Source organism: Heloderma suspectum, chromosome 2 (assembly GCF_057233095.1).
Source record: "Heloderma suspectum isolate Gila_16-S chromosome 2, 16-S_ref, whole genome shotgun sequence".
In the NCBI taxonomy this organism is placed as follows: Eukaryota; Metazoa; Chordata; class Lepidosauria; order Squamata; family Helodermatidae; genus Heloderma; species Heloderma suspectum.
Window position 1 is genome coordinate 344,340,280 of NC_139459.1, and position 22,462 is coordinate 344,362,741.

Genomic DNA, 22,462 nt, shown 5'->3' on the forward strand with positions numbered 1-22,462 from the left:
CAGTACATTCAGAAAACACAGCCACTGAGCACAGCTTGCTACCCCCTCCCTCAGCCCAGCCTGGTGCCCCCCTCAGCTAGGCACCCTGGGTCACCGCCCTGCTCGCCCACCCTGAGGCTGGCCCTGACTGCGACAGAACTAGAAGCAGCCATTAAAGATAACAAGGAAGCTCACCTGGCAGCCAAAAATCTTTGTAGATTAAGATGGCAATGATGATGAGAAGGACGAATATCCCTGAAAGGAAACAAATTATGCAGATGGCAAAGCCTAGAGGGAGGCAAAGAAAACCTAAATTGATATCAGTTAAAACCAGCATTTTGCAGCTCTAGACAAATGAGCAAAATAGGAAAGACAGCACAACTACAGAAAAAGAATGGGGGAAACCTCCAGGTTGAGCCCAACGTGCTTCTGTCAATTCTTTCTTCTGGACAGTATTACAATACAATTTTTAAAATAAAACTATACTACATTTACAGTATATAAAATGTAATGGTAAAACATGAAAGCAAAGCTCAAGAATGTCACTTTCAGAATTGTTCTTGATAGAGCAAACTATGATGCAAAAATATAATAATGTTACAAAGCATCTAAATAAGTAAAACAAAACACGAAAGTATAGGGATGTACGAATCCCTTACCTTGTTCTGGGTGGGGGCGTCCGTGGTGGTGGGGAGGCTCCCCGGAATCCTCCCTGGCCTGCTCCGCTCCGTGGCGAGTCCACAGAGCTGCTGGCTGGGGCCGGCCGCTGCCTGACTTCTGGCCGAGGCTGGTCTTCGGACGCAAATAACGTCCGGTGTAGCGGATGCCACTTGCATCCCTGCCTTTTGCTGTGATAGGCTACGTAAAGGAATAAACATACCAGGGAATATAAGAACTGTATTCTTCCATTATGTGTGTGTGTGTGTGTGTGTGTGTGTGTAGATTCTCTCTCAATCCAGCAGTTTCCCTGGTATACTTATTCCTCATTTTGTCCATTCCCTGAGCATGTGCAGAGTGTGCTTTTTCTTCAAACAAAGAGAAGCTTGCCAATCTTTCCCTTCATGCTGCATTTGTACAAGTGTGACTGCTTCAGAAAGAACTCTCCATTATACTGTCTCTTTTTCATGAGTTTCATAACAGAAGTGTGGTGTAGTGGTTAGAGGCCAGCTCAAAGTCACCCAGTGAGATAACTAACAGGAGGTTTGGTAATGAGCTGGATGGGGAAATACAAAGCTGAGCTGGGGGCAAGTGGGGTGCTGACGTGTAGGGGTAAGTCGCATTGAACTCAATAAGACTTACTTCTGAGTAGACATGCAGAGTTGGTTCTCCTCTCCATTTTAGCCTCACAACGAGTGCAGCCGCAACTCATCCAGGCAGGGGGGCTCGTAGCTCAGCAGCTGCCCCAGGGTGAACTCCACTGTCAGGATGGACCGGGCCAGCTCCAGGGCCCGCTTCAGCTGAGCTGCCGAGGCGGTGCAGGTCTGGTACTTCATGTACAGGTTGGGGTGGTCTTTCATCAGGCCTTTCTCCATGCTTACCCACTCCTGCACCAGGAAGTTACACAGGCTGGCGAAGCGATGCTCGCTCCGGCTCATCTCCGGCTCCACAGAGTTGTCACTCGGCTCTGGCGCCACTGGGGCTGGATCTGCCCAATTATCTCGGACTGGGTCTCGTACTGCAGTGGCAGGCACAGCACGGCCAAGGCAAAGGTGGCGTAGTTCGTCCAGCACCACATGGCGCAGTCCTGGTCCCCCCGCTCGCAGTCCTTGCTCCGGTCCGGACCCAGCTTCCCAAAGAGGTACCTGGCCACAAACTCATACAGGATTACCAGGTGCAGCTTCTCTCGTCCTCGGGACCCTCAGGTGCAGTACAGGTGCACGATCGTGTCTACAGTTCCCGCGGGAAGACCGTTGTAGATCCGGCGTGCCCACACCCCGAGCACCTGCCGGACAAACCAGTTGAAGTTATAGATGCTGACGATCCCTCCCTGGACGACCAGATGGCAATGGAACACACCCTGCTTCTTCTCAGTCTGAAGTTCCACCTCAGTACCGCCAGGAAAGCAATCAAGCACAAGGCACCACAGTCCAGCGGATACAGCCACTCCAAGGAAGACTCTTCGGGTGAAATGGCTGGTTGGCCAGAGCTGGGAGTTGCGCCCGCAGCAGAGGTCCAGGTCGTGGTTGTCATTCTCATCTTTGAAGGCAGAGGTCAGTAGATCGAAGGAAAGCAGGTGGATGGTACAGGTTTAACCAATCTCAGAGCTCATCCTGATCACACTGATGACTCTGGCTAGGCTGCAGCTGCTTGGATGCACGTCTCACATCTCATACTTTGATTAGCCCACTACCACTCCCTCCCCCTTCTATGCAAATGCTCCTGTGGTTAGCCATTTCCTCCTTACAGTCCCTCCCAGTTTCATTTTTAGCTCATGAAGGGGCAGCTCCCGACATCAGCTGAGCTGCTGCGTTCTGCGCTAGCTCCAGCTTCCGGACCAGCCTCAAGGGCAGCCCCACATAGAGCACATTGCAGTAATCCATTCTTGAGGTTACTAATGCCTGTACCACCGTGGTCAAGCTATCCCTGCCCAGGAGAGGCTGTAGCTGCGATCAAGCCAAAGCTGGTAAAGGCACTCCAAGCCGCCACGGCCACTTGGACCTCCAGAACAGGCAATGAACCTATCTCCCGCACCTGGGAACCACTGACCCACACGGCTTCCATCTTGCCAGGATTCAGCTTCAGTTTATTGGCCCTCATCTAACCCATCACTGAGTTCAGGCACTGGTCCAGTACTTACACAGCCTCTCCTGATTCAGATGTCACAGGGAGACAGAGCTGTGTGTCATCAGCATAGTGACGGCACTTGGCTCCGAATCCCCTAAGAACCACTCCCAGAGGCTTCATATAGATGTGAAATAACATTTAGGACAGGATGGAACCCTGCAGAACCCCATTGCTCAATTGCCAAGTGGCCAAGGAATGGTTACCCAGTGTTACTCTCTGAAATTGGCTCTGCAGGTAGGACCGGAACCACTGTAACCACTGTAGCCTTCGATACCCATCCCATGGAGTTGATCCAGGAGGATACCATGGTCGATGGTATCAAAAGCCAATGAGAGGTCAAGCAGAATTAACAGGGTTGCATTCCCCCTGTCTGTCTCTCGATAAAGGTCATCCATCAGGGCAACCAAGGCTGATTCACTCCCATTACCAGATTGAAACTCAGACTGAAATGGGTCCACATAATCAGTATCCTCCAAGAGTGCCCACAGTTTTCCACCACTACCCTCTTCAGAACCTTCCCTAGAAAATGTAATCTTGCTTAGGCCAGGAACTTTCTTGGGCTAACTTAAGCAAACCATTCTCTGTTCTCTTTATCAGTGTCCCCATCCCCCAGTCTGCAATCCTGGTATAATAACAGTAGCCTACTTTACAGTAGCATACTTTACAGGGTTGTTTCAAGGATTACAATGAAGCATGTGAAGTCCTGTGAACACTAAAGGCACTATATTAATGCTAAGAATTATCATTAAGTCAAGAGACATTGTAGTGTTGAGTGTTGTAGTTGGACTGGCAGGATTTGGGTTCAAATCTCCACTCAGCCATAAAGCCTTCTGGATGACCTTTGCCCAGTCATTATCTCTCAGCCTAACCTCCCTGACAGGACTGTTGTGAGGAGGGGGAAACCTCACATACACTACCTTGAGCTCCTTGGAAGAAGAATGAGATATAAATGTAAGAAATAATCAACACTAAATGTCCATCTGAGAGAGAGAGAGAACAATCCTATGAATACTGATACCCACCCAGATCACTCACATGTTCATGGAAATGTTGCACAGAAGGTGGATGTCATGAGAGACCAAAGAGAGTGTAGAAAGGAAAGCAGGATTCGTTCAGAAGAATTCACATGCAACTAGGGATGTCAGAGAATTCCACCACAGATCTCGGGGAGGCCGAATGCCAGTGCATTCAGCCCCCCGAAATCGGTGGCGGAACGGCCTGCCCCCCCGCCCCCCCGGGACGAGACTTACCTGGGGCGGATCTTCCGGGTGGCGGCTGCGGCTGCAGCGACCGGTCTTCCGACCGGCTGCCGCTGCCACCATTTCCAGTTAAAAAAAAAACACGTGATAGGCTACGTAAACATTTACGTAGCCTATCACAGCTGACTGCAGGGATGCAAACGGTGGCACCTACGGACACCACCATTTGCATCCCTGCTAGCCAGCGGCCGGATGTCCGGCTGCTGGCAGAGCCGGCTGGTGGCTCCGCAGAATCCCTGCGGAGCGGAGCCGGCCGGCCAGGATTCCGGGGGCAAGGACGGAATGCCTCCCCCCCACGATCAACATAATCCGCGAACAGGTAAGTGACTTTCGTACATCCCTACATGCAACCTAGATGCTATTGACATCTGGCTCTCAAAGAGATGACGCTGAGGTAGATATACTAGGAAGGGAAGAGCAAAGTCACATAGACTTGTGAACCTCTGTGGGGTGCTTGGAGGGGAAGAGATCATTGTTATGGCTGAATACATAGATTTACCCTGTGATGTGAGAAGAAATCCAGAATAACTACCATTCAACCCCATGCATGCAAATCATTAAAATTAGAACTTTTACATTTTTCTTTAACATGTGGGTGTACCTCTCTTTTATATCATGTACCCACATCTATACAACCACTAACCACAGGGAAAAAGCTACAAAGCTCCTTCAAATTCAGTAAAAAAAAAAAAAACACCACCAAGTTCATCACCAATAGGACTAGAATCACTATAACACTTACAAAGGGCAGCTGCCACAAGGGGAGAAGTGAGTCCTCTTTACATTACAGTAAGATTTTGACAACAGTCTCTACATTTCAAGCTGTTTACATGCAGTGATGCATGTGGATTGGGCAACTTTTCTCAGAACTTTGTGGGATTATTTTTGGACACTTGCAGTGCTGGAGGTGGGGTGGGAAAACTGTTGCCCAACCTATTTGGTTAGCTGCTCATCTCAAGTCCCTTTATTTTCAGTTTAAATCAGCCTCCACGTGTGAGTGAACAACCCAGACAAGAAGAGTTGTTCATGGAAACTGGTCTCAGGACCAGATCTCAGTAAAGGTCAGTCTGTTTTCCACCTCCCAGCTGAGCAGAGCAGTGTAGAGGATGCTGCTCCAGCTGGTCCAGGGACTACAGAGGCAAGCAAGCTCCCAGAGAGTGAGCAACCAGAGCGAGCAAACAGGGAGAGCAAACAGGAGTTGGCCAGGGGAGTTGCAGTGGTAGAAGAGACAAAGGAGACAAAGGAGGCAAAGAGGTAAGTAGGCTGAAGGAATCCCAGGGGGCTGTCCTTTTTCCTTCTGAGTGCCTGTGAGCTCACCAGGTGCTCCTGAGAGCTCCAACTGAATTGGGGGTGTGTGGCCTGAGTACTCCCAGCAGCTGTGTGGGCAGGAAGCTTCAGTTGGTTTCCTGCCTCCCAGCTGAGCAGAGCAGAGCAGAGCAGAGGAAGCTGCTCCAGCTGGTCCAGGGACTACAGAAGCAAGCAAGCTCCCAGAGAGCGAGCAACCAGAGCGAGTGCGCAGGGGAGCAAACAGGAGTTGGTCAGGGGAGTTCGGCAGGGGAGGTCAAGGGGGAGGTCCCTAACATTTTTTAAAAATTATTTTTCTTGTAACACACACTTCCACACCAGTGGGACTCTGCTTTTAACCTCCAGTGAGTAGAGGACCAGGCACAGGCTAGTCTAGAACAATCACAAAGCTAGACACAAAAAGGGAAAAGAGGCTATGGAAGGACAAGACTCTCCAGTGGTGGTGACCTGCAAGGTGTGTGCCATGTTTGTTTTCTTGCCTGAGAACAACATGGCCTACACCTGCAACAAGTGCAAGTTGATCATGCTGCTGGAAGAAAAAGTCAGAGGACTAAAGTGGCGACTGTCAACCCTCCAGGGAATAAGAAAACATGAACAGTTCTTGGACAGAATGGTGGAACTACAGCAGCAAAGTGAAGACCAGAAGCTTGGAGAGCAACAGCAAGATGAGGAAGAAGTGGGAAATGCTGGGGTGTGAAAAAAAATGCAGTAGAGGATACTCCTTGGAAAAGGGTGACAGTTAGGAGAAGAACTAGATGCCACCCTACATCAGTGGAAGCAGTGGAGCTATGGAACCGATTCCAGGTACTGGAGGATGAGACTGGAGGACAGCCTGCAGAGGAAGAATTACAGGGGAACCTGCATGAGAATGAGCAAGAGGCTGAAGATCAGTTAAGCAGAGGCGATGAAACTAGGGATATCAGAGAATTCCACCACGGATCTTGGTGAGGCCAAATGCCAGTGCATTCAGCCCCCCAAAATCCGTGGTGGAACGAAGCCACCGCCCCCCCAACCCACGAAAGGCATGCAAAACGGACCACTTACCTGCTGCCATCTGCGCTGACTTGCGAATGGCGGCCGCCCTGCGGCCGCCATTCGCTTCCTGATCATAGCCGTGATAGGCTACGTAAATACTTACGTAGCCTATCACGGCTAATGCAGGGACGCCATTTGCGTCCCTGTGGAGGCTGTGATAGGCTACGTAAGTATTTACGCAGCCTATCATGGCAAGCTAAAAAAAAAAAGTGTATGCAAATGGCGGTGGCATGGCGGCCGCCATTCGCTTTCCCTTTTTTTCGCCGTTTTAGCCTATGTAAATATTTACATAAGCTATTATGGCAAAAAAAAAAGGGGGGAACGCAAATAGTGTAGTGGGCGCTATTTGCATTCCTTCCCCCCCGCCATAATAGCTTACGTAAATATTTACATAGGCTAAAATGACGGGAGAAAAAAGGAACGCATATGGCGCCCACTACGCTATTTGCATGCCCCTTTTTTTCGCTGTAATAGCTTACGTAAATATTTACATAGGCTGAAACAGCGAAAAAAAGGGAAGGCAAATGATGGCCACCGTAGCCGCCGCCATTTGTGTACGCTGTTTTGTTTGTTTGTTTATTTTTGGTTGCTGGATGTTCGGGTACGGGCGGCCCCGGCTGGCGGCTCTGCGGATTCTCCGTGGAGCGGAGCCAGCCGGAGTAGGATTTTGGGGGGAGGTGTGGAGCGCCTCCCTCCCCCACGAATCACCCCGTTGAAAAGGTAAGAGATTTTTGTACATCCCTAGATGAAACCCAGGCCTACAACAACAAGAAGAGTAGTAGTAGTGGGAGACTCCTTGCTGCATGGGAGCGAAACCCAAGTATGTTGCGAAGACCCGTGGACTCGCCAGGTATGTTGTCTCCTGGGATGATGGATTAGAGACGTGACAAAGGTTGCCTGCAGTCATAAAGCCCACTGACAGGTATCCCTTTCTTCTCATCCATGTGGGAACAAATGATACCGCCAAGCAGAGCTCCGAAGAAATCACGTCAGACTTTGAAGCTTTGGGAAGAAAACTCAAGAACTTTGGGGCCCAGATAGTTTTCTCATCCATCCTTCCAGTAGTTAGAAGAGGGCTAGAAAGGGAAAGAAAAATACTCTGGGTGAATGACTGGCTACGAAGGTGGTGCCTGCACGAGAGATTTGGATTCTGGGACCACGGGCTATATTTCCTGGAAGATGGGCTGTTGGCAAGGGATGGATTGCACCTCACAAACGCTGAGAAGAATGTGTTTGGCCACAGTATGAAGAACTTCATCAGGAGGGCTTTAAACTGAATCCTACAGGGAAGGGAGATGTAAAGTTGGGGGTAACAATGGACGAAGGCTCAGGTACCACCACGGAGAGAACAGCTCTAATAATGTTATAGTCTTCAGACACATAGGAAGCACATAGGAAGAAAGCCAGACTATGAAGCACATGGTCTTCGATGTCTATATACTAATGCCCAGAGTATGGGAAACGAACAGAACGAACTTGAACTCTTAATACAAGAGGGAAATTATGACTTGATAGGTGTAACTGACACTTGGTGGGATGACTCTCATGACTGGAATAAAGCAATTGAAAGATATAACTTGTTCAAAAAGAACAGGAGGAACAACCCCAACAGGAGGTGGGGTTGCACTATATGTGAAAAATACATATCTCTGCACAGAAATACAGGAGGATGAGCTTGGTAGCCCCATCGAGAGCATCTGGATCAAAATAAATGGAGCAAAGAATAAAAGGAACCTGATGGTCGGAGTCTACTACCGGCCACCCAATCAAGGAGAAGATGAGGATGAAACTTTTGAAAAGCAAATAGCCAATGTTTCAAGGAAGGATGATGTAGTAGTAATGGGGGACTTCATTTTCCCTGATATTTGTTGGGAGACAAATTCTGCAAAATATGGCCCCTCCAGGAAATTCCTGACTTGTGTATCGGATAACTTCCTCCTACAGAAAGTAGAGGAAGGAACTAGAGGATTGGCTATCCTTGACTTGATCCTAACCAACAGAGACGACTTAGGGGATAAAGTAGCAGTTACAGGAACTCTGGGGGAAAGTGACCATGTTATACTTGAGTTCTTGATTCTAAGAGAAGCAAAAGCCGAGTGTAGTCTAACGCGTACCCTGGATTTTAGGAAAGCTGATTTTAATAAACTCAGAACAATGATCAGTAAGGTCCCATGGCAAGCGACTCTAATGAGAAAAGGAGTCCAAGATGGGTGGGAGCTTTTAAAAAAGGAAATTCTCAAGGCACAATTACAAACAATTCCAACAAGAAGAAAAGGTGGAAGACAACAGAAGAAGCCAATGTGGCTTCACAAAAAGCTTAGAGATGACCTGAAAACAAAAAAAGGACACATATAGGAAGTGGAAAGAAGGCCACGTTCCTTTCAGCAAAGGAAGAGTACAGGCAGGTACCACAGAATTGCAGGAATGGCATCAGGAAGGCTAAAGCAGAGAACAAGCTGAGGTTAGCGAGGGATGCCAAAAACAACAAAAAAGGCTTTCTTCAGCTACGTGCATAGTAAAAGACAGAGGAAAGAAATGGTGGTTCAGCTATTAAATAAGGATGGCAAAATGATAGCAGATGACAAAGAGAAGGCAGTAATGCTCAATTCCTACTTTGGCTCAGTCTTCTCCCAAAAGAGGGTCTATGACCCCCCTGGCAAAGGCAAAGTACAGGCTGACAGGGCAGGATTGCAGCTTGAGATTGACAGGCATATGATCAAGGAACACCTAATTACTTTGAATGAGTTCAAATCTCCAGGGCCAGATGAACTGCACCCTAGAGTCATAAAGGAACTGGCAGAAGAATTCTCAGAAACACTGTCTATTATCTTTGAGAAATCATGGAGGACAGGGGAAGTGTCAGATGACTGGAGGAGGGCTAATGTTGTCCCTATCTTCAAAAAGGGTAAAACAGAGGAACCTGGGAACTACAGACCAGTCAGTCTGACATCAATCCCTGGGAAAATTCTGGAGCAGATGATAAAGCAATCCATCTGGAAGCACCTTGACAACAATGCTGTGAGTACTCAAGGCCAACATGGATTTGTCAAGAACAAATCCTGCCAGATGAATCTGATCTCAGTTTTTGATCAGGTAACCCCCCTGTGGACTGTGGGAATGCTGTGGACATAATATACCTCGACTTCAGCAAAACTTTCGACAAAGTGCCCCATGATATCCTGATGAGCAAACTAGCTCAAAGTGGGCTAGATGAAACCACGATCTGGTGGATCCACAGTTGGCTACAGAATCGGACTCAAAGAGTGCTTGTCAATGGGACCTTCTCAAACTGGGGAGAGGTAATGAGCAGGGTACTGCAGGTCTTAGTCCTGGGCCCAGTGCTCTTCAACATTGTTATTAATGGCTTAGAGGAGGAGGTGCAGAGAATGCTGATCAAATTTGCAGATGACACAAAATTGGGCGGGATAGCGAATACCCTGGAAAACAGAAACAGAATTCAAAGTGATCTTGATAGGCTGGAGCGCTGGGCAGAAAAGAACAGAATGACATTTAATAGGGATAAATGCCAAGTTCTGCACCTAGGAAAAAGAAACCAAATGCACACTTACAAGATGGGGGATATTTGGCTCAACCATACTACGAGCGACAAGGATCTTGGAATTGATGTAGATCACAAACTGAATATGAGCCAACAATATGATGTGGCTGCAAAAAAGGCAAATGCTATTTTGGGCTGCATTAATAGACGTATAGCTTCCAAATCATGTGAAGTACTAGTTCCCCTCTACTCAGCACTGGTTAGGCCTCATCTGGAGTACTTTGTCCAGTTCTGGGCACCACACTTTAAGAAGGATGCAGACAAACTGGAGAGGGTCAGAGGAGGGCAACAAAGATGATCCGGGGACTGAAAACAAAGGCCTATGAGAAGAGACTGAAAGAACTGGGCATGTTTAGCTTTGAGAAGAGAAGACTGAGGGGAGATATGATAGTGCTCTTCAAGTCCTTGAAAGGTTGTCACAGAGAGGAGGGCAGGATTTCTTCTCAATCATCCCAGAGTGCAGGACATGGAATAATGGGCTCAAGTGACAGGAAGCCAGATTCTGGCTGAACTTCAGGAGAAACATCCTGACTGTTAGAGCAATACGACAATGGAACCAATGACCTAGGGAGGCGGTGGGCTCTCCCACACTGGAGGCATTCAAGATGAGGCTGGACAACCATCTGTCAGGGATGCTTTGACTTGGATTCCTGCATTGAGCAGGGGGTTGGACTCAATGGTCTTGTAGGCCCCTTCCAACCCTGCTATTCTGTGATTCTATCATTCTTGGGAATTAATTTCCTCTTTTTGGCAATTCATAAGCGGCCACCCTGCCTAACTCAGAGGCTGTTGTTGTTGTTGTTGTTGTCGTCGTCGTCATCATCATCATCATTTTCTTCCTTCCTTTCTTACATTTCCATACAACCCAATAGCTGAAGTTCTCTGTACAGTTCACAACAGTTAAAACCACAACATTTATCATAAAATACAATATAAAATGTAAAAGCTTAAAACCACAATATAAACATACAAACCAACATATTTCACAAGTTCCAGGGCTAAGTTCTGGTCTAAATTCGAATCAAGTTAAGACTAATCTCAAATTAAGCCCTGGACTCCCCATCCCAGTGCAATACATGTTTATTAACAAAGCTGGTAGAAAACAAGAACAGAACTCTCCCTTGAAACGGGCAATAGATGTTGCCTCAGAGCTCAGGTTCATAAAGTTGGAGAGCATAAGAATAATGTAAGAAGAGCTCTGCTGTATGAGGCCAAAGGTCAATTTAATCCAGCATCCTGTTTCCCATAGTGGCCAACCAGATGCCCCTGGGAAGACCACAATTCCAGGGCTTGAACCCTGTAGTCTTCCCAGCAACTAGTATATAGTGACACCTGCCCCTGATCATAAACCGTTGTGAATGTGTCTAATTCTCCTTTAAAGCCATCTCCTTTAGCCTTCATCACTACAATTAGAATGTCGGAAAGCCGGTTGTGGTGTACTGGTTAGAGTGCTGCACTGGGACTCAGAAAATCTGGCTTCTAGTCCCCACCTGGCCATGAAGCTCACTGGGTTACTTTGGGCCAATCACTGATTCTTCGCCTAACCTACCTCGCAGGGTTGTTGTGAGGATAAATGGAGAGGAGGAGGACCATATAAGCCACCTCCTGGATGGACACAAGATAGACCAGTGTCACTCATTTAAATATTTGAGGCTTTGTTTTTCTGAAAATACCCTATGACATACCCACCTCGAGGCATTACATCTTCAGCCGCCCACTCATTGGGGCGCATAAAGAAGCTTTATCATACTGAGGGCCACCGCTTAGTAGAACCAAAATTAGAAGTTTGTGTCACCAAGATTGTATCCCACCTTATATATGGAGCAGCAAGTTGGGGTAGTCATTGCAGAGATGAACTTGATGTAATCCAAATAAGTTCTTGCATCTGCTTTGGGCAGTAGCACATAGCACACCCGGTGCAATATTAAGGACTGAACTAGGTCTTTCCTCTTTAAAAGCGCGCATACACAAATCCATCATATTGCATTGGAAAAAGCTCACACTGATGCCGGATTATCATTTAGCAAAACTGTGCTTTTACAATCTACAGAAGGTTGGGTACAATCGTGCAGATGTTTGATGCGGAGCTATTTGATCTCCCCAGTAACGATGATGCAGGATGCATCTGTTTGTAAGATCTGGGGCATAATCTTTATTGAAGTGCTAAGAGAGATCCTAAATATATGAAGAATTAAGTATGCCAAAATCAAACTAGACCATGAAAGGGCCACCTACCTGGAGGAATTAACCTTCTTCCCTGTAAGGTGGGCTTTTACTCAGCTCAGATTTCAACTGATGCCCACTGAATATCTAGCTGGCAGATTTTCTAAAAGGTCAGCAAAAGAACATTTCTGTGTATGTGGATTAGGCCAAACTGAAGAGGTAGTACATTATATTTTATACTGCCCTCTATATAATTTACCTAGGGTTAAGTTCATTCTCCCTTTTCAGACCTCTCCAGAAGGCCTATCTGTAGGGATGTATGAATCCCTTACCTGGTTCCAGTCAGAGCATCCGCTGGTGCGGGGGAGCGATCCGTTCCTCCCCCCGGAATCCTCGACGGGCGGGGAGGCGATCCGGTCCTCCCCCCCAGAATCCTGCCTGGCTGGCTCCGCTCTGTGGCCATGCTGCAGAGCCGGTGGCTGGGCCGATCCGCAGCAGGGCCTCCAGCCGCTGCCGGACTGGTGCGGACGCAAATGGCATCCTGCATAGGGGACGTTGTTTGCGTCCATACACTAGCCCATGATGTTGGTGTTTATTCGGTCAGTCGCTTCTGACTCTTCGTGACTTCATGGACCAGCCAACGCCAGAGCTTCCTGTCGGCCGTTGCCACCCCCAGCTCCCCCAAGGTCGAGTCTGTCACCTCCAGAATATCATCCATCCATCTTGCCCTTGGTCGGCCCCTCTTCCTTTTGCCTTCCACTTTCCCTAGCATCAGCATCTTCTCCAGGGTATCCTGTCTTCTCATGATGTGGCCAAAGTACTTCAGTTTTGCCTTTAATATCATTCCCTCAAGTGAGCAGTCTGGCTTTATTTCCTGGACTATGGACTGGTTTGATCTTCTTGCAGTCCAAGGCACTCTCAGAATTTTCCTCCAGCACCACAGTTCCAAAGCATCTATCTTCCTTTGCTCAGCCTTCCTTATGGTCCAGCTCTCGCAGCCATAGGTAACTATGGGGAATACCATTGCTTTAACTATGCAGACCTTTGTTGTCAGTGTGATGTCTCTGCTCTTCACTATTTTATCCAGATTTGTCATTGCTGTCCTCCCAAGAAGTAAACGTCTTCTGATTTCCTGGCTGCAGTCAGCGTCTGCAGTAATCTTTGCTCCTAGAAAGACAAAGTCTGTCACTGCCTCCACGTTTTCTCCCTCTATTTGCCAGTGATCAATCAAGCTGGTTGCCATAATCTTGGTTTTTGGGGGGGTTTAACTGCAACCCAGCTGTTTGCACTTTCTTCTTTCACCTTCTTCAGAAGGTTCCTTAGCTCCTCCTCACTTTCAGCCATCAAAGTGGTATCATCTGCATATCTGAAACTGTTAATGTTTCTTCCAGCGATTTTAACTCCAGCCTTGGCTTCATCAAGCCCAGCATGTCGCATGATGTGTTCTGCGTACAGGTTGAATAGGTAGGGTGAGAGTATACAACCCTGCCGTACTCCTTTCCCAATCTTAAACCAGTCCATTGTTCCGTGGTCTGTTCTTACTGTTGCTACTTGGTCGTTATACAGATTCCTCAGGAGGCAGACAAGATGACTTGGTATCCCCATCCCACCAAGAACTTGCCAGTTTGTTATGATCCACACAGTCAAAGGCTTTAGAATAGTCAATAAAACAGAAATAGATGTTTTTCTGAAACTCCCTGGCTTTCTCCATTATCCAGCGGATATTAGCAATTTGGTCTCTAGTTCTTCTGCCTTTTCTAAACCCAGCTTGTACATCTGGCAATTCTCGTTCCATGAATTGCTGGAGTCGACCTTGCAAGATCTTGAGCATTACCTTACTGGCATGTGAAATAAGTGCCACTGTTTGATAGTTTGAACATTCTTTGGTGCTTCCCTTTTTTGGTATGGGGATATAAGTTGACTTTTTCCAATCTGGTGGCCATTCTTGTGTTTTCCAAATTTGCTGGCATATGGCATGCATCACCTTGACAGCATCATCTTGCAAGATTTTAAACAGTTCAGCTGAGAGACCATCGTCTTCTGCTGCCTTGTTATTAGCAATGCTTCTTAAGGCCCATTCAACCTCACTCTTCAGGATGTCTGGCTCTAGCTCACTGGCCACACCGTCAAATCTATCCCCAATATTATTATCCTTCCTATACAGATCTTCCGTATATTCTTGCCACCTTTTCTTGATCTCTTCTGCTTCTGTTAGGTCCTTGCCATCTTTGTTTTGATCATACCCATTTTTGCCTGGAATTTACCTCCGATGTTTCTAATTTTCTGGAAGAGGTCTCTTGTCCTTCCTGTTCTATTATCTTCTTCCGCTTCCGTGCATTGCTTGTTTAAAAATAATTCCTTATCTCTTCTGGATAACCTTTGGAATTTTGCATTTAATTGGGCATATCTCCCCCTATCACTGTTGCCTTTTGCTTTCCTTCTTTCTTGGGCTGCTTCCAGTGTCTCAGCAAACAGCCATCTTGCCTTCTTGGTTTTCTTTTTCTTTGGGATGTTTTTTGTTGGCGCCTCCTGAACAATGTTGTGAACTTCTGTCCATAGTTCTTCCGGGACCCTATCTACTAAATCTAGTCCCTTAAATCTATTCTTCACCTCCACTGCATATTCATGAGGAATATTCGTGAGGTCATATCTAACTGATCTGTGGGTCTTCCCTATTCTCTTTAGTCTGATTCTAAATTGTGCAATAAGAAGTTCGTGATCTGAACTACAATCAGCTCCAGGTCTTGTTTTTACCAACTGCATAGATGTCCGCCACCTTTGGCTACAAAGGATGTTGTTGTTGTTCAGTCGTTCAGTCATGTCCGACTCTTCGTGACCCCATGGACCATAGCACGCCAGGCCTTCCTGTCCTGCACTCTCTCCCGGAGTGTGCTCAAGTTCATATTCATTGCATCGGTGATGCTATCTAGCCATCTCATCCTCTGCCATCCCCTTCTCCTTTTGCCTTCAGTCTTTCCCAGCATCAGGGTCTTTTCCAGAGAATTTTCTCTTTGCATTAGGTGGCCAAAATATTTGAGCTTCAGCTTCAGTATCTACAAAGGATGTAGTCAACCTGATTTCGGTGTCGACCGTCTGGTGAAGTCCATGTATAAAGTCGTCTCTTAGGTTGTTGGAAGAGAGTGTTTGCTATGCACAGTGAGTTGTCTTGGCAAAATTCTATCAGCCTATGTCCCGCTTCATTTTGTTCTCCCAGACCATGCTTGCCTGTAATTCCAGGTGTCGTTTGACTACCCACCTTAGCATTCCAGTCTCCTGTAATGAAAATAACATCTTTGTTTGGCGTACTATCCAGTAGGTGCTGCAGATCCTCATAGAACTGATCTACTTCTGCTTCTTCAGCATCTGTGGTTGGGGCGTATATTTGGATCACTGTGATGTTAAATGGCTTACCCTGAATTCGAATTGAGATCATTCTGTCATTTTTGGGATTGTATCCAAGCACTGCTTTAGATACTTTATTATTAATTATGAAGGCTACTCCATTTCTTCTGTGGTCCTCTTGTCCACAGTAGTAGATCTAGTGGTCATTTGATGTGAAGTGGCTCATTCCAGTCCATTTCAGTTCACTGACACCCAAAATGTCTATATTTAATCTTGACATCTCCCCAATAACCACATCCAATTTGCCCTGGCTCATAGATCTTACATTACAGGTTCCTATGGTGTGTTGATCTTTAGAACATCGGATTCGTCGTTCACCACCAGCACCATCGGCTGCTAGCCGTCCTTTCGGCTTTGAGCTAGCTGCGTCATCACATCTGGGGCTACTTGAACTTATCCTCTGTTCCTCCCCAGTAGCATTTTGACCGTCTTCCGACCTGGGAGTCCCATCTTCCGATGGTATACTGACATATCTCTGGTTGTACTGATCCATTTAGTTTTCATGGCAAGAATACTGGGGTGGGTTGCCGTTTCCTTCCTCAGGGATCGTATTTAGTCTGACCTCTCCGCCATGACCTTCCCGTCTTGGGTGTCCCTTCACGGTTTAGCTCATGACGTCATTGAGGTGCTCAAGCTCCAGCACCAAGACAAGGTAACGATCTCCTTTGCTGAAGAGCCCATGATAGGCTACATAAATATTTACATAGCCTATCACGGCTAAAGTGGGGACGCAAATGGTGTAGGGGACGCCCTTTGCGTCCCTGCTTTAGTTGTGATAGGCTACGTAAATATATACGTAGCCTATCACGGGCTGCGTAGGGACGCAAATGGTGGCCGCTACGACGGCCGCCATTTGCAGCTGCAGCAGCCCGCCGGTGGCTGGAGCCGCCACCGCTTCATCTGCCGCCGGAGCCGGCGCTGCATCCGCCACCAGGTAAGTCTCTCCTGGGGGGATTCTGCGGGGGGGGGCAGGAGGCCGTTCTGCCACGGACTCTGGGGGGCCAGATTCTTTAGAATCCGGCCTCACTGGAGTCCATGGTGGAATTCTCCGCCATCCCTAAGATATAGACACTATTATATAGATATAGATATATAAACTATTTATATGTTTTATAAATAGTTCTCTTGTGTTTAAATTGTAATGGCCATTGACTATAAACAATAAAATCTGAACAAATATAAGTCGCCTTGGGTTCTTTGCGAAAGTCCTACTGCAGGGCTGGGGAACCTGTGGCTTGCCAGATGTTGATGAATGATTATTCCCATAATCCCTCACCACCGGCCAGGCTGGGGCTGATGGGAAGTGGAGTCCAACCACATCTGGAGGGCCACAGGTTCCCCAGTCCAATCTAAAATCAATGCATGCATTTCTATGTAGTTTGGTTCACAGGATACTAATAAAAGGTAATTAATTAATATCTCACTTTTCACTATCAGCTGCCAGGCAGAGCTATGCAACTCAAAATACAATTCTTGAGTGATTCAAATTTTAAAATTCATGAGACTCCTTGAAACTCACTCACTCTCTCTCTCTCTCTCTCAACATTTATATCCTACCCTACGTCATTACATCATTAGGATCTCAGGGCAGGGTACAGATAAAATCAATTTAGACAGTATAAAAAATAAATAATTAAAATAGCTTAAATCATATTAAACCATTAAGCAAGCTAATACCAATTTAAAATCTAAAACAATGAAACAGTGTGCTACTTTAGGGAATGCATTTAGCCCTCAAAGGCTTTGATAAAAGGCCATGTTTATACTTGGTGCCAAAATGAAACCAATGTCTGCACCAATCAGGCCTCCAAGGGGAGGGCATTCCACAACCAGGGTGCCACAGCAGAAAAAGCCCTCTCCCATGCCCCACTGTGTAGTGTATGTCTTGCACTGGTGGGACACAGAGGCGGGCTCAGTCCTTGGGCAGACATGTATAGGGAGAGGCACTCCCTCAAATATCAAGGTCTCAAGCTGCTTAGGGTTTTAAATGTCATACCAAATCCTTGAATTCCAGCCAGAAGCATATTGGCAGCCAGTGCAATTCCTTTAAGACTGGTATTATGTGATCTTTGTGATGTTCTGGTCAGCAGTCCAGCTGCTGCATTTTGCACTAGCTGCAACTTCCAAGTCATCCTCAAGGGCAGCCCCACATAAAGTGCATTGCAGTAGTCTAATCGGGAAGTTACCAATGTGTGCACTACTGTGGCTAGGTTTTCCCTGCCCAGGAAAGGCCGTTGCTGGTGTATCAGCCAAAGCTGGCCCCAAATACTCCAAGCCACAGAGTCCACCTGAGGCTCCAGTGACAGAAATGGATCTAGGAGTACTCCCAAGCTACACACCTGCGCCTTTAGGGGGAGTGCAACCCCATCCAGGACAGGTCGCTTACCCAATTCCCAGACTCGGGAACCACCGATCCACAGAGCTTCAGTCTTGTCAGGATTCAGCTTCAGTTTATTGGCCCTCATCCAGCCCATTGCAGCCTCCACACACTGGTCCAGCACCTTCACCACCCCAGCTGACTCTGATGACAAAGAGAAATAGGGCTGAGCATCATCAGCGTACTAGTGACACCCCACCCCAAGACTCCTAATAACTTCACGCAACGGCTTCAAATACATATTGAACAGCATGGGAATAGAATAGAATCCTGTGGCACCCCACAGCTTAACAACCATGGGGTAGAACAGGAATCCCCCAGTACCACTCTCTGGAACCAGGCTTGGAGCTAGGAGTGGAACCACTGTAGCACAGTGCCCCCAACCCGCAGACCTGATCCAGTAAGATACCATGATCAATGGTATCAAAAGCCGCTGAGAGATGGAGGAAGATTAATAGGGTAGCACTTCCCCTGTCTTTCACCAGGAGTAGGTCGTCAGTCAAAGCAACCAAGGCCATTTCAGTGCCATACCCTGGCCTGAAACCAGACTGAAATGGGTCCAGATAATTAGTTTCTTCCAAGAACATCTGAAGCTGCCCAGCCACCACATGCTCAAGCACTCACTGATTAAACTGGATCATTTTCAGCTTGTGACTCCCAATGATGTGGACAAGCTGTTTGGTTTGGTCAAAAAGACAACTTGCCCTCTCGATCTCTACCCATCCTGGCTTGTAGTCCAGGGAGGGGAGGTGGTAAAGCAATTTTTGCTGAATATTGTTAATGCCTCCCTAAGGGAAGGGAAGTTTCCATCGTGTCTGAAAGAAGCGATTGTTAGACTGCTTCTGAAGAAGCCTTCCCTTGACCCCCTGGACTTCAATAATTACAGGCCAGTAAGTAATTTACCATTTGGGGGCAAGGTCATCAAGATGGCAGTGTCCATTCAACTCCAACCAGTCTTGGATGAAACTGATTACCTGGATCCATTTCAAACTGGCTTCAGAGTGGGATATGGAGTTGAGACTGCCCTGGTCGCCTTGGTGGATGATCTTCGCCTGGGAATCGATAGGGAGAGTGAATCTCTGTTGGTTCTTTTGGACCTCTCAGCGGCATTCAATACCATCGACCCTGATATCCTTCTGGACTGCCTTGAGGGAGTTGGGGGTTGGGGGCACTGTTCTGCATGGTTCCGGTCCTTTCTCTCAGGATAGTTTTAGATGGTGCCACTCGGGGATAGTTGCTCCTTGAAAAAGGAACTATTATGTGGAGTCCCTCAGGGCTCCATCCTATCCCAAAGCTGTTCAATGTCTACATGAAACCGCTGGGAGAGATCATCAGGAGATTTGGGGCTGGGTGTTATCAGTATATTGATGACACACAAATCTATTTCTCCTTAATATTGTTATCCAAGGAAGGTATGACTCCTCTGAATGACTGCCTGAAGTTGTTAATGGGCTGGATGAGGGAGAACAAGCTGAAGCTGAATCCAGGCAAGACAGAGGTGCTCATCGTGAAGGGTCCTAATTCAGGTATGGAGGTATGTCAATCAGTTCTGGATGGGGCTGCACTCCCCCTGAAGGAGCAAATTCGTAGCTTGGGGGTGCTTCTTGTGTCAACCCTGTTTCTGGCATCCCAGGTGGAGGCAACAGTGAGAAGTGCCTGTTATCAGCTTCGGCTGATACACCAGCTACGCCCATACCTGGAATATGTGGACCTGATAATGGTGGTGCACGCGCTGGTAACCTCTAAGCTTGATTTCTGTAATGCACTGTACTTGGGGCTGCCTGTATTATATTTAGTTCGGAAACTTCAACTGGTACAAAATATGACAGCCAGGTTGGTCTCTGGGACACAGAGACCACTCTGTGGAGACCATATTACACTGGTTTTAAAATCTTTACACTGGCTGCCAATTTCTTTCCGGGCAAAATATAAAGTGCTGGTTCTTACCTTTAAGGTCTTACATGATCTAGGTCCAAGGTACCTTAGAGAGCGCCTTCTCCCCTATATCCCAGTCTGCCATCTAAGGTCCTCTGAGGCCTATCTGCTGCGGCTGCCTAATGTGAGATTAGCAGCTGTGAAGGAGTGCTGGAGCTAGCCTTAACATCCCTGCAAGGTAGGACAGGCCAAACCTGGACTCAAGCCCCAAAAGACACCTAGTAACCATCCTCTCCTGCCAAGAGGCACAGAATTTAGCACTGAGGTTGAACAGAAAGGATCACACCAACTTGGAGTTGGATAACTGTTTATTATAGGGAAAGGGATAGCAGGAAGGGGAGAATTAGAGGTGGTTGGTTGTACAAAGGATTACAAAGCTGAAAAGTTGCAAAGAAAACCAAAGCATACACTGAGAGCCTTTATACCGCATCCCCAAGCAAAATAACCAACCAAGCTATCCTGTCCTTTCACATACCTAGGTACAGGCCTCCCAGGACAGCATCCAGCTGACAGCCGCTCCACAACCACCATAACGAAGGGAGATATCACACCTCTCCCTCGACCACCTTTTCAGGCCCAGCCCCAGAAACCCAGAACAGATTTCCCTTAGCCAATCACCAGCTCAGCCCCAAAGGGACCACCTTCATCCAGAAGAGGTAGGATCTTCCCACCAGACCCAGCAGTTATCTATTTTCCAATTAGCAGGGACTGAGCATGGCCTTGAGCAACAGGCCCAAGGAACTAGCAGATAACACACTATTCCAGGTGGATGCCTGGGACATGATGCCTAGTACTGGGCCCCATCTACACGAGCCTTTTACTCCTGGGCAGCTGCGAGTCGAGGTCCCTCAGGACAGATGACGCAGTCACCACTTCGCAGCCATCTGTGGTTTTCTCCCGGAAAATGCAGATTTCCAAGGAGGCGTTTTGCTGCAAAGTTTTTGGTTTGCTGCGGGTTTCCCTGTGGTTGCGAGCCATCTGTCCCTTCCCCAAACCAACTTTGCATTTTGCGGTGGGCATGGTGCATGCATGCATAGTGTTTGCTTAACTCTGTGATGCCCCTTTACTCCCCTCATCCCATCGCAGCTGCGCAATTACAGAGGCACAGAGAGGCATTTTCATTTATTTAATCACACTTTCGCACATTTTTGCAGCATCGTATCAGTCGCTTTTGGACTCAGTGCCCAAGGGCCAGTGGGGTTGGTCTTGGGGGAGGATCAACTTCTTTCTCGCCACCATTTCGGAGTGATGGCTAGGCACGTACTGCTCACACTTGTGAGTGCAAACCACTGTGAGAGTCTCGGGCTGGGAAACTGCCCAACAGATGGCATGGAAATGAAGGAGCACAGAACACCCATTTTTTACCTAACGAGGGCCAGAAAGACACAACAGAACCCCTAAAATACAAAACAGCCACTGATGTGTTGCACCCCCACACTCACGGGCCTGCACAGCTGTGCATTAAAGTATAATGACAAAAAAAAGGGTATGGTGGAGTCTGTTAGGGAAGCGTGCAGTAAATCGCGAGTGTATCACAGCAGAAGCTAATTCAAAGCTGAAATCCTGCGCAGTTGCGAGGGAGTGGAGGGTAAAAGTGGTGCCATGAAGATGGGGCCCTGGTCTCATGGGGAGAAACGGGCTGTCCTTCTTGATACCAGCCACACACAGGAAGACATTTTCCTTTGCTGCCCCTCAGTTGTGGAATGACCTGCTGGTTGAAATGCGCCTGCTGACCTCGTTGAAGGTTTTTAAGCAGGAATTAAAGACTCTATTATTCTGGCAGGCATTCCCTTTTTAGAACTCTTGTTCCTTTTGCTGACTCTTGTATACTGCTTTTGAGCTGTTTTGTTTTTATTGTTGGTTTTTTGTTAAATTGTTTTTAACTTTGTATACCACCTAGAGTATTCGTATAGGTGGGTTATAAATTGAAATACTACTACTACTAAAAGATATACTGAGGGACAGAAAAGGGAAAACAAAATGATCAAGGAGTTAGTGTGCCTTCCTTAAGAAGAAAAAGTTGAGGAGTTAAAGCATTTGGAGGTTTTAGTTTAGGGAGTGGGGATGGTTAACAGCGCTTGATAGATGTTAATGTAATTAGGCATGCATTGGCCAAGACAATATCCCAGGTGGCTGTTACCTTAACTTCGTGCAAGAATTACTTACCTGGTGCAGGGGCTCAACCCCCAGGTGGTCCTACCATTAAGCAGAATGAGGCCATTGCCTCAGGTGGCAGATGCTGGGAGGCAGCAATGATGAGCCGCCAGCTGTTTCTCCTGTTGTTGTTGTTCAGTCGTGTCCGACTCTTCGTGACCCCATGGACCATAGCATGCCAGGCCTTCCTGTCCTCCACTCTCTCCCAGAATGTGCTCAAGTTCATATTCATTGCATCGGTGATGCTATCTAGCCATCTCATCCTCTGCCGTCCCCTTCTCCTTTTGCCTTCAATCTTTCCCAGCATCAGGGTCTTTTCCAGGGAGTTTTCTCTTCGCATTAGGTGGCCAAAATATTTGAGCTTCAGCTTCAGTATCTGTCCTTCCAATGAGCACTCAGGGTTGATTTCCTTTAGGATGGACTGATTTGACCCCCTTGCAGTCCAGGGGACTCGTAAGACTCTTCTCCAGCACCACAGTTCGAAAGTATCAATTCTTCGGCGCTCAGCCT

The 22,462-nt window shown here is 47.3% G+C and overlaps 1 protein-coding gene and 1 long non-coding RNA gene across 2 annotated transcripts in view; one reads left to right on the forward strand and one right to left on the reverse strand.

Moving 5' to 3' along the window:
* LOC146355314 (killer cell lectin-like receptor subfamily B member 1B allele C) overlaps nucleotides 1-22,462 on the forward strand; it is a 63,370-nt gene that overhangs the window by 24,088 nt on the left and 16,820 nt on the right. The gene's annotated exons all lie outside the window — the stretch shown is intronic.
* Nucleotides 2-2,317, reverse strand: LOC146355315 (uncharacterized). Its single transcript, XR_014787447.1, has 3 exons — nucleotides 1,279-2,317; nucleotides 639-837; nucleotides 2-267 (listed from the first exon to the last, which is right to left on the reverse strand). It is a non-coding gene; the product is annotated as an uncharacterized LOC146355315 (long non-coding RNA).